The sequence below is a fragment of the Alligator mississippiensis genome, chromosome 1 (genome assembly GCF_030867095.1).
Source record: "Alligator mississippiensis isolate rAllMis1 chromosome 1, rAllMis1, whole genome shotgun sequence".
In the NCBI taxonomy this organism is placed as follows: domain Eukaryota; kingdom Metazoa; phylum Chordata; order Crocodylia; family Alligatoridae; genus Alligator; species Alligator mississippiensis.
Window position 1 is genome coordinate 443,251,153 of NC_081824.1, and position 13,120 is coordinate 443,264,272.

The following is a 13,120-nucleotide window of genomic DNA, read 5'->3' on the forward strand; positions in this document are numbered from 1 at the left end:
CAATGGTGACTGTCATCCTAGATTCACAGATTGTCAGGGCTGGAAAGGGCCTCTCAAGATCGTTGAGTCCAGCCCCCCTGCACTAGGCAGGAAAGACAAGTGGAGGTAAGGTGACCCCAGCAAGTTGGCCATCTAGTATCCTCTTGAAGGTTTCTAGGGTTCATGATTGCATCACCTCTGGAGGGAGACTATTCCAATCTGGACACCCTAACTATTAAGAAGTTTTTTCTAGTGTTAAGCTTGAAATGGTCTTCCAGGAGTTCGTGGCCATTACTCCTGGTTTTCCCCAAGAGTGCCCTGGTGAACAGTTGTTCACTGAGCCCCTGGTGTATTCCCTTGATGTAGCGGTAAGCTTCTACCAAGTCCCCTCTCAGCCTTCTCTATTTTAGGCTGAAGAGTCCCAGTCCCTCAGCCTTTCCCTGTATGGTTTGCCATGCAAGTCTCTGATCATATGGGTGACTCTTCTCTGGACTCTTTCAAGCTTTACCACATCCTTGGTCACAGTGACAGCATTGTATTGAATGCTCATGTTCAGACTGTGGTCTATTATTACCCCTAGATCCCTTTCAGTCATGGTGCTGGTCAATTTGGTGTCACTGAGCCTGTAGGTATGTTGGGGATTGTTTGTCCTCAGGTGGAGCACTTTACATTTCTCGATGTCGAACTTCATCTGGTTCTGATCCACCTAACTTGCCAGTCTGTCTAGGTCCACCTGTATCTCCAGCCTATCTTCATGCATGACCACACTCCCCCATAACTTGGTGTCATCCACAAACTTGGCCAGTGAGCTCTTCACCGCCATATCTAAATCATTGATAAACAAGTTGAAAAGAACTAGACCAAGCACCAACTCCTAAGGGACACCACTGGTCACTTCTCACCAGGACGATACAGATCTGTTCATTACAACTCTCTGGGTCCTTCAGCCACCCAGAGTCAGCTTCCTACCCACCTAACTGTCATGCAGTTAAGCCCACAATTTTCCCATGAGAACATTGTGGGATATCAGATCAAAGGCCTTTTGGAAGTCAATGTATACAATGCTGACCTCCTCTCTCTTATCCAGGTGGTGAGTTACCTGGTTGTAGAAGGAGATGAGATTGGTGAGACAAGATCTGCCCATGACAAAAGCCATGCTGGCTGTCATTCAGAATCCTACCTTCTGCAAGCCTATTGCACATAGACTCCTTAATTTTTCCAGGATTTTCCCTGGGATAGAAGTTAGGCTAAGTGGCCTATAGTTACTGGGGTTCTCTTTTATCCTGACAGAGGACAAAATCATCCTCCTTGGAGACTTTAATGCAAGAGTTGGTTGGGACCTTAACGTGTGAAGGGGCACCACTGGGAAGGAAGGAGTGGGGGAAGGAAGGAGTGGGCAAGGTAAAGTTTGACCTTCCCTTTAACCACTACCTGTGGGGTTTGTCAGAGAATCTGCAGCTCTAGGATGAGTCCATTGATAGCCAAAGAAGGCTGATCTACAACCCTGTACTTGACTCGTGGGTGTCATCATTCCCAACTGACAGATCGCTGATGATTAACCTCACACAGCTGAAGAGATGTTCAGTTCTAAATGCTGTGTCTAAATAGTGTTTGCTAGAGTCTTCCAGCTATTTCCTGAATTAGGAACGCTTAATTAATAATTCAGATAGGATTATAACTTTAACTGCAACAGAGCAATTAGAGGGTAGGTAATTGAGGGTCATACGTGTGAGTTATGAATAGGAAGCCCTGAAAATTGTTCACAAAAATGCAGGGCTGGAGATAATTATTCTCAAAATTATTCATGACCATTTTGGATATAAATATCACCTCCATGTGCATATATGCCTGTTATTCAACTGTTTCTGTTTAAAAACACAGGTTGTCTTGTCCAACACTCTGTAGTGTCTTAAACTATATTCACTAATCTGTGGCAGCAGAATTAAAACATCTCCAAATTTTTCATTAGCAAGCTGGATGAGGGTGGGGAGAGCGAGGTGAACTCCACTTAAACAGCTCTACTCTGTGAAACATCTGTTTATTTTAAACTTGAACAATGTTCAGGTCCCCCAGTCTCCTTTGCATGTTGCTTAGTGTCTTTCAGGATAAAAACTCTGGGTCATTTCCCCATTTATTGTAAATCAGCATAGTTCCATTTAAGTTGCCTCTAATTCATAGACCTTATAAAATTAGACTTAGATTTGTTAAATGAAGAAATCATATGTACATTGCCTTCATTGTGAATTGCCTGATTTTAATAAATTGCCATTTCCAACCTTGCTTCAGAGCTCTGAATGGCAGGTGCAGTAGAAAAAGAAGGCATTTAATACATAATAATAGAGAGAATGAAAAAAGTCTCAAAGTATTTGAGAGGTGATTGTACCTCTCTACCTGCCACTAGTTAGGCCTCAACTAGAGTAATGTATACAATTTTAGGTCTCACATTTTAAAAAGCATGTGGAGGAGTTAGAAAAGGTCCAGAGATAAGTGACAAGCATGATAAAGGACTTGAAAGGGAAGTCATACGAGGAGAGGTTGAAGGAGCTAAGCATGTTCAAATTGCAGAAAAGGTGCTTAAGAGGGGACAAGATAGCAGTCTCCAAATATCTGAAGGGCTGCCATAATGAAGAGGGAAAACATCTTTTCTCTTTTGTTGCACAGTGTAGGACACAGGTCAATGGCTTGAAGAGGTTGGACAGCAACTAATTAGGGATCATCTAGGTGTAGCTATGCCTATATTTTTCTGTCATTATTTTTCAGGCTTCTGGGCTTTGCTGTTGCTGTATGGGGCCAAAAGAGAAGCTCCCTCTCTTTCCCCCACCTGCCCCCAGCCACTACATGTATCAGGTTTGCTCGTTATGGACTTTGGCTGCAGCTGAGACTGGAGATTTTGACTGGAGTGTGCTAGTGCTCCTGCTGGGAGTTTAAACCTGTAGGTTCTTGCTAGGGAGTCTTGCCCTCCCATTCAAGGTCAGACTAAAAATTGTATTTGGGATCAGGAAGGAGTTTTACCCTATGATCAGACTGGTACAGATTATGAGGGTTTTTGCCTTCCTCTGTAATAGGGCCATGACGATCTTCTTGGGATCTTTTAAGCATATATTAACAGCCTTTGCAGCAGAAGAACATTGGCTATCATGGTCCCAGCTTTACTTTTGGCAGTTTAGGGTGTTATGCCATGTCTGTCAGTTTTGGATGTCAGGGTAGACCGTAGTTTTGCTAAGACGTTAGCCCATGGATTTGTATATAATGGTTTGGATCAGGATGATCGTGCCTCAGACAGGTGGTTGGACCAGATGACCTCTTGAGGTCCCTTGTAGCTTTACTTCTCTAATTCTATGATTTTTCAGCAGCTATGGACAATCATGCTTTTACCAGCCTTAAAAGAGGAAGGGAAGCTGCTGCTGCTTTGGAATGTGCCTTGGCTGTTATAATACAGCTATTATATCTGCATGCTCCTATAGGGATAAATGTTAGCTGAATCAGTTTAATTTTTTTAACCCTTAATAAGGCAGGCTTAAAGTTGTAACAATTTTGTTACAGTACTTTCTGTCCAGAAGCAGACAGATGTAACAGTTACATTGTAACAACTTATATTGGTATAATTTAATATTGATATGAAATTTTATAGCTGTCTCTACCCTCAAATGATGAGTCATGCAGAAAACATTTTATTCCAATACTGAAAACACCCATCCTTAATTAAATTCTCTTCCAAATCTTGGCAACGCTTCAGCTGACATATCTCCACACGATAAACATGTACTCTTCCATTAACAGTTTCTGTGTTCATGTCATAGCCCCACCACTGTGGTTGCTAACTGCAGTGTTAGCTGTTTCCTTACAGAATGCTTCTATTTTGACCTCTAACCTCCCAAATGTTTTTGATTTATGTATATATCTCATTTTTTCCCTGCAGTTAGTTTCTTCTCAATATACTTTCTTGATCTAATTTGCTTAATTTAGTTTTATTTACTTCTGCTTCAGTCAGGAGACAGCCTTCTGAACTGGGACTGTCTTTTTAAAAGAATGCCTTTTGAAATATGCAATCATTGTAGCTTCATGTTGTTTATAATATGAAAAAAAGTTGTCTTTCAATACCATTTTGATTTGACAAAAGCGTGATTCATGATCTTGGAAGCCTCATTAAATATGCTAAATCTAGGCTGTGCTACACTTGTATTATAACAAAGAGGCCACACACATTTCATAGAATCATAGAAAACTAGGATTGGAAGCGACCTCAGGAGGTTATGTAGTCCAATCACCTGCTCAAAGCAGGACCACCCCCAACTAGATTATCCCAGGGAAGGCTTTGTATAGCTAGGTCTTAAAAACCTTCAAGGATGAAGGGCGTTTTTACACATGCAAGTGCTGCAGCACCAGGGGCTATGAAAAGCACCCAGTGCTGCGACGCTTTCAGTCGTATAAGCAGTGAAATGTGCGTTAGCGTTGAGAAAAATAGCCGCAGCGCACTTTTGAACTAAAACACATAGAAGGTGCTTTAGTTAAAAAATGCACTGCTGCCATTTTCTGTGTGCTGATGCTCATTTTGCTGCTTACACAACTGCACACAGCCCAGTGCAGTTCACATCAACTCGCATGTGGCAGCTTTGGAGAAGACTTCAGAGTCTGGGTAACCTGTACAAGTGCTCTACTACCCTCCTAGTCAGAGATGTTTTACTGATATCTAACCTAAACTTCCCTTGCTGCAACTTGAGACCATTGCTCCTTGTTTTGTCAATTTTCTTTGTTTTTAATTTTATGCAATTCTATTTCAGGATTGCTATAGGAGGCATTTTTAGAATTCATGTTCCACAGCTGAAGTCATTAGGATTTATTTATTTCATTACAACTTTCTTATGAGTTAATAAAGTATGTGGTGGGCATAATCTACTTTAGCAGAACTTAGAAATCAGTGTTCCTTGGTATGATTTGACTTTTTGTGGAGTAGAACATTATAAAATGGAAACAACATGGGAATAGAAGGATACCCAGGGGGATTTAATGCTTGCTTCTTTCTCCTTCCATTATTGTCTTTTCAGTTTAATTTTTGTCCAGTTTTGTGCCGAGTCCTGCAGGTAATGACATTCACCATAGGAAATGTAGCTTCGTTCCTGTTAGAGTAACACTTTTACCAGCAGCACCCTCTCCTCCACAAGCCAGGATTATTGAGAAGTACTGGTCTTCTTGATTGTCAGAGACTTGTTTGTGACTTCAGCTTTGTATGTAATGGGGAATCCAGGGCTATAGGTTGTAGCTGTTTTGGTCTAAGGACATAGGCAGACAAAGTTCTTTGAGTAAATCTGATCTTTTATTAGACAAACTAAGATAGTTGGAAAAATTCTTCTTTGCAAGCTTTCAGGTACAAACACCCTTCTCCAGGCTGAGGAAGTCTTCAGTTGGTAAGTGCTTTTTCTGGATGGTACAAAATAAAGGCCAGAGGACAGAGGCTGGTATGCGAGAATGCCAGTCAGTGAAAATAAAAATTGAGGGAGTCAGTGGGTGAGAAACAGGTGGTTGGGGGTGGGGGAGATGAGGTGGGGGGAGAAAGGGATTGCAGACCTGATGATAAAGATGTAGCTGGTAAATAGTAGAGAGGTTACCTGGTGTATCAGAAGGTAGGCAGGTTATAATGTGTCATAAATCCAATGTCTATATTTAGCACATGATTTTTTTTGTATCCAGTAGGTATGGGGTTTTCAACTTTGGAAGGCCCCAGCAGGTGCACAGCAGCAGCGTGGAGAAGCCGCCAGCATTTCTTGTTTCACTGGCAGCACTTCCAGTTTTGCTGCTGTGCACCGCGTAGGTTTGTTGAGACCCCCCACCCATCCCGCTCGTCGATTGCCTGTTGGGGGAGAACCTCCCCACACTCGTCAACTGGCTGCTGGGGGACTCCTCACTTCTCAACTGGCCACCAGGGGTACCCTGACCAAAAAAGGTTGAAAACCCCTATAGTAGGTTAATGAAGTGAAATTTATAGGCTCATCTGTGAAAGTTATTTTGTAAATTCCCTTTGAACTGAGAGATTAGAGAGAGAGTGGTTTTCTTTTGAGAAATGTACCCCCACTGGTAATTGGGTATTCTTGCCCTTGACAGATTTTCGGTGTGCTTTCATTCTGGTATGCAGCTGTGGTTTGATTTCTCCTACATATTCCAACGGGAATCCAGCAATTTTGAATAAATAGATGTTTGTAGGTGTAATGCTAGACATCAGGAGATCATGAGAAAGTAAAAACAAAGAATACAGGTCACCTAATATTGGGACTTGCAATAAAGTCACAAGAACATTTAGTGCTAGGATACAACTTACAAAATCTTGAAGGGAGAATCCCACATGCAGGATCCTTAGTCGTGTTTCAGTCATATGACCTATCTTTTACAATCTTGTTTTCTGGTAGTTGGAGGATCCTAAGTCTCTACTACTTCATTTTCCCCCACAGGAATGAGACCTTAATTAATTGCATTACAGCTCTTTAAGGAAGCTTGTTATTTTCTTTCAAACTGCCTTCATGTTGAGAAACCACCACTCCTTTATTCCCAACACTGAATGTTCTCCACAAATGTGGTTTCCCATATCTTCATTATTTTCAAAGTATTTGCACCAGACGTAAGGTATTGAGGATGGTATTTTACATTTAAACTTCCTATATTTTAATGAATCTTTTGTGTACCTTATATAAGGATTTGTGCACCTATGTCTTCATATCCACTTGTTCTGTAAATGATCTTAAATAAGACCCTTAGGCTATCAAATAACAAAGAGCAGCTAGTAAGAAGTTAACTATTTAAATAAATACATCCCGTACTATGAAATCTATAATCATTGTAGAAGGCTGAGATCCCTTCCTTGGTTGTATTCTATTAATGTTTGGCCAATCATTGTGTTACAGGCCCTTGCCACACACTACACGCAAGACATGATTAACCAGTTAATCAGGTCTTAAATTGTGACTTGGCCATGCATTCAGTTAATGAATGGTGTGTAAAAATGAGGAATAAGCCGCAAAGTTATTCCACAAAAAATGTGCCATAACTTTGCGGCTTGTTCCTATCACACCATTAATTGAACCTCTGCCAGATGCTCCCCTGTGGCTGGGAACCCCATCAGACCCAGTGGCTCTGAGCCCTGGCAGCTGTGGGATCCTAGCTGTGCGGGCTTGTTACCTGCTGGTGCAGGGGAAGCCCAGGGTCATGATCCCAGACTTCCTTTGCACCAGTGGGATCTGATGCATAATTCCACAATCACCTCCTGCTATGCATGTGTGGTGTGTCAGGAGGTGTAATTGTATGGATGATGCATCAGATCCTATTATGCCTTTACCTCAATGTCTGGCAGGGGCATTATTTTCATGCTACATTTTACAATACGTAAATAGCCACTCTGTTTCCATGATGACTTAGAAAATAAAACTAGTTTTGACTGTCTATTTTTTCTTCTGTAAATTCACAAGGATTGTCATATGACAAGGAACCTAACTCTGCTACCTCTGGGTCTTTGATACAGTGTCATAAAATTCCTTTTTACAGAAAATGTTGAGAGATTTTTCTGAGCGGATGTTTTAATTTTAAGGTTTGCTTAGACATTTTCTTATTTACATATTTGTAGTTCTTATTCTGAAATATCTTTATACTGAAAAGACTATGACCATTTTTATTCTCTGGCCTGTGTACAAGACCCTTAATAGCAGTTAACGTGTGTTCTTTAAATCTAATTTTTTCCTTTTGTGAACTTGCATGTAGTGAGGTTAAATGAGTCCATTCATCCTATTTCATAAGATCCATAGTCCTTAAATTTTTCAGAAGCAGCTTTACTACAGAAGGCTGGTATTTGTTGCTGTAGGCTTACATTCTTTCCACTGAATTGTCAGCTCAGGACAGGTCTTATGTTGTCTACAATAAACCAACCAGATGATGTTGAGTTCCCAGAAGGATACTAGAACAAATACAATCTAAATACCCAGAAGACAAGGTGATAAGTAACAGCCAATACGGATTTGTCAGGAACATGTCAAATCAAACCAGCTTGATTCCTTTCTGTGACAGGTCTTGTAGATACCGGAGAAACTTTAGATGTGATGTCTTGATTATAATAAGGCTTCTTGTTTTATGGCATATACTCTTAAACAAACAAAGAACACATGGGCTTGGATCAAGTAGCGTAGGGTGGTACAGTACTGCCTGAGCCCAGCTTACCAATGGATAGTTACCTATGGCTCACTCAAATTGGAAGGATGTAACAAATGGGGTGCTGCAGGGGTCTCATGAACTTTTTTCATTAATGAGTTGTCTGTAACAAAGAATACACCTGCTAAACTAACAGATGATAGCAAGCCTGGGAAGGGTTGGAAGCATTTCAGAAGACAGGATTAAAATTAAACAATGGTCTCAACATTGCGTGAAAGGTCCTAATTTAAGACTAAATTCAATAAGGAATGAAGTACTATGCTTTAGTAGGAATAATTAACTGCCAAATAAGAAATGGATAGGGACTGGCTAAATATCTTTTCTGAAAAAGAATCTAAGCATTCTTGTAGATCACAGCCTGAACTGTAGGAAAAAAGCACTCTGCTGAGTTGTATAAACAGGAGTGTCACACAAAAAAATAATTAAAAATCCTTCCACCCAATTTAGTACTATGAAAACCTTAATTGGTACAAGGTCGAAATTTTGGGTGCTATACTTAAAGAAGGAGGTGAACCATGTAGAGCTTCTAGAGGAGATCAACAGAAGTAATTAGACGTCTAGAAAGCATGACCTATGAGGAGAAAATTAAAAGAACTGGGTTTGTTTAAAGAAGAGTAGACCAAGTCTTCCATTATGTAAAAGTTGCTGCAAAGGAGGTTTTATGCCATGTCCACTAGGAATCAGACAAGAGGTAATAATGGGCTTAAATCTGTAACAAGGGAAGCATTAAATTGGATATTAGGGAAGTCTTTCCTAACTGTCAGAATAGTTAAGCACTGGAAAAGATTCCTTAGGGAGGTTGTGAAATCTACACCATTAAGTATTTGTCAGACTTGCTCTCAAAAACGTTTGTGAGGAATGGCTTAGGTATTGAAGTGTCTTTCATCCCTGATTTCTATGGTCCTGTGTATTAAATCCCTGGCTTTAATTTTTACCTTTTTTGAATGGCCACTATCAGTTTTCATTGTTTGGGTGGTTTGCTATTTCAGGTAAAAATATTAGTAGATTCATTTCCCAGTCTCCTGTTCTTAAGAATTATAATAATGAAAAAAAAATCAGCAGCTTGCTTGGTGTATGTATTACACTTAGAGATGAAGTTCAGGGCTTCAGAGTTCATTTATCTGAAAGCTTTCATGTCTGGACATTATGTGACCAGTTTCTTTTTTATGTAAGATTCCATTCAACTAATAGTTTTGACAATGTGTACTTAAAAGGTTATTTTTATTTTTTGCTAACTTTTTATATGGTTAATTAAAGAGGCTATGTATGCTGCTACTTCAAACCTCTATTTTATTTTTCATTACAAGTTTACCGTAAAAAGCCTGGCTTTGCTGTTTGGTTTTGTATCAGAAATTCTCTAGACTTAGAAATACTCCCTCCAATGGACATATGAAGTCAAAACACAGTTCAGTCATTCATGGCCAGTGTCTCTTGCTAGGTCCGGGGACTTGCAGATTGATATCCTTTGGACTTGTCTTATCAGTTGTGCCTGGTGAATTTATGCATTTTCTGTCACAGTCAATGTACTTGGACTGATTTCTCACAATTCAGAAATGCCTTTTCTTGTTTTCATAATCTTTCCTGTCAAGGCAGTATGTATATGCATCTGACTAAAGCAAGAAATTCATCTAAATTTTCTAGTAAAAGTATAGCCAGCAAATCTTCCTGGTATGTGTGTATGTGTTTAAGATGTGTTCTTTTTCCCTTAACTTTTTCATTTTTGAGGAATTTTGTATCATAAGACTGGCAAGTTTTTTGTCTCTCATAGGTCTATCTTCATAGAGACCATCTATTTTCCAGAACTAGCTTTCTTTTGTGCAGATTTTTTTTTATGATTAAATAAAATAGTTTTACCTCATTATTTTTATGGACTAGAACTTCTCAGAGTTGAATGGTTCTTTTCTTAAACAATATAAGGAAATTTCTGTGTTTTCCCTGCTTTAGAAGCTATTGTTCCCCCTTCTCCCTGCCCATGCCCTCTGTCCTCATCCCTGGTATACTTCTTCCAAGGGGTAATCCTGAAATCAATAGACAGATTTTTTTTCTCTCTTGTTTCCAGACAGTTTGAAGAGCTGCAGGCTGGTAATGCCTGTCATTCTTTGAAGATGAACTGTCTTATGGGATTGGTGATTGATTTTTTTATTTGTGTTGATATCCCTTAGACTTATTTTGTAAAGTCCTCTTGTTCCTTTCCCCCTCCTTCCAACCTCCCAGAAACAGTAACTTGCTGTTGTCAATTATTTTATTGGTCAAAGTAGTGTTTTTGTAATAAAGGATAAGGAGCAAAGTGAAATTTCTATTTTTAAGGGACAATTTCATGAAGTACCCCTGTGGCCAGCTAAGTCTTCTGTGGCGTCTCGATTTGTGAATTCCGCAGCCAAGCAAGGAAAGGAAATTTCCTGTCACTCAGACAAGCAGGTTTTATCTTTAATGTAAATATATTGGTCCCTTCCTCTGGGAAGATCTGAGGGAGCTGGACCAGTTTACTGCCCCTCCTCTTTTGTGGTGAAACTGGTTTAACACAGCTTCTTTAGGAGCCTGATCATAATTCCTCCATCTCTAGCAGCTCTGCCTTCTTCAGCATCTCCTTTCAGTACAGATGACATCACCAACCCTCAGTGTTTGTGTGATTTGTACAAACCTGAATTTTTCTCAGCTAAACTGTTCATGTTATGCAATCTGTATAATTGGTGCCTGGACATTTGGGATCAACTCATGGTAAATGAAAGTCTTTATGCTTCATCAGGGGCATAACTAGTGGAACTTGCACCCTGGCTGCAAACCTCAGTGGCCCTTACTACTTGGAAGATACTACTGCTGGTGGACATGTCACCAAATCTCATTGTCTCAATTGGTGGACTTCTCTCAATCTCATCTCAAAAGTCACTGCCATTGTCATTACTACACTGCATTTGGTAGCAACTCCTCCTGCTGTTGTGCTGCTCTGACCCCTGCCCCTCCATCAATGCAACCCTAACTCCCATCACTGGTGTTCCCTTTAACTTGGAGCCTGGGGCTCATACCCTGGTCACCCACTGCTAGTTATACTACAGCATCTCACTTCCATCATTAAACCATCTTTCCAATTTTCAGTTTCAACTTTAATATGAAAAAAGCATAGCATCACTCTAGTCAAACATCAGGAATAATCATTTCATATGTTTAGCATTCTTTGGGTAGGTATAAAATCCATGAGCATTGTGTATGTGTATTTGGGGTGAGGTGGGCTGAGGAGGGGGAGGTGGTAAGGGAGAACAAGGGGAGGTTTGGCTCTTTGTTTTGGGCCTACCCTCTCTAAATGCGGAAGGTATCTGTCTCTCAGAGTTAAATACACTCTTTTTATTTGATTGCTGACACACTTGTGAACATTATGTCAGAATTTTCAAGTGCTTGGATTTATTTCTCAAAGTCCTCCCCTTTGGAAAGACAGCTTTATGTAAAAAATCTTATATGGCATCCTGTTAATTATGCTACACTCTTCTAAGTTAGTCATTTAGGAAGCTTTCTGTACTATTCAATGACTTCTATCACACCATCAAACGTGGGTCCTCTCAGATGCTTAGTTTAGTGTCTGGGAGGGGGATGTTGACTTTTGCCAATGCCTGATCCTCTCAGCAATTCTCCCTGGGGCCAGGGCAGTGACTGACTCTTTCCTGATTTCTTTTCCAGTGCCCAGAAAGTGTTTCCCTTGTCTCTTTCCCATCCCACTTCTGCACACTTTGGTCTTGCAACTAGGTGCCCTGCTTTGGTGGGGCCAGTAGTCATCAGGGATCCTGGTTTTAGTGATAAAAAAATCACACGCTTTGATAAAAAATTGCAAATTCTCTGATAAAAAAACCCCCAAATCCATTATTAAAATGAAAGGCCACTACTTATATATAGGTAGCAACTGAACACAACATTTTCTTGATATATTTACAATTTTAAAGCAATTTGGAAGCAGGACAGAGCAGAGCCGTGTGGGGAAGCTGTTGCTGCTGCAAATTCTGTGCTGCCCTGGTGAGGTGTCCTTACCCACATGGCAGCAGCAGGGGCAGTGGCATGGGGTTGTGCCCCTTGCTGCTGCTCCATGGGCAAGAGACGCCTCGCCAGGGCATCGTGGAACTTGCAGTAGCAACAAGCTTCCCTGTGTAGCGCTGCTATGCCCTGCAGTGCCAGGTTGTGCCCAATGGGCTGCAGCGGCCCCAGGGGAGGCCAACAGGAAGTCTGAGCTCGCAGTGGACTGCCCCCACCCTGTGCACAGATCTGGGGGCACAGGTCTCCTCTGCTGCCCCAGGAGTCCGCGCAGCAGCGGGGAGCCAGCCCTACTCCCCTGGCCCCCCCACAGCCCCTTGCCACTCCCTGCTGGGGACTTGTAGCCACACAGTATGGCCCCATGCTCCAAGCCCCACACATCCCCTGGCTGGGCAGTAGCCCCAGCCTCAGGCCTGCCCAACTCACTCACTCCTTCCCTCCCTATGGGGGGCTCAATGCCCACCCCTTGGACTTACCTGTGGGAGCTGTTCTCCAGGCTGCCTGATGGCCATGTGCATATAAATTCACATGGCGCCACTTCCCCCAGCCCCTTGCATACTGGAACTCTATTGGCCTGCAGAGAGCTCCTTGCAAAAGTACAAAATCCATGGATTTCTCCATTAAAATGAGAAATTCATGTTTTCCTCAAGTAAAGGGGGAAATCCACATTTTTTCTCTGTTTCCCCATGGGAAGCAGAAAATCTGGATCCCTAGTAATCATGCACCTTCTTTCCACTGCCTGGGGAAGGGAAAGATTCTCCCTGCTCCTCATAGATCTTTTATGGGTTCAAATGGTATAGATCTGCTTGAATCCCTGATCTTTTGAGAGTGAGGGGCAATGGAATGGGCAGAGGCAGGGCACTGGCATATTACTGCCCCATATAGTTGTATACTCCCCACCCCTCCCCCCCACTCCTGCAGTGACAGGTGTCCTCTATTT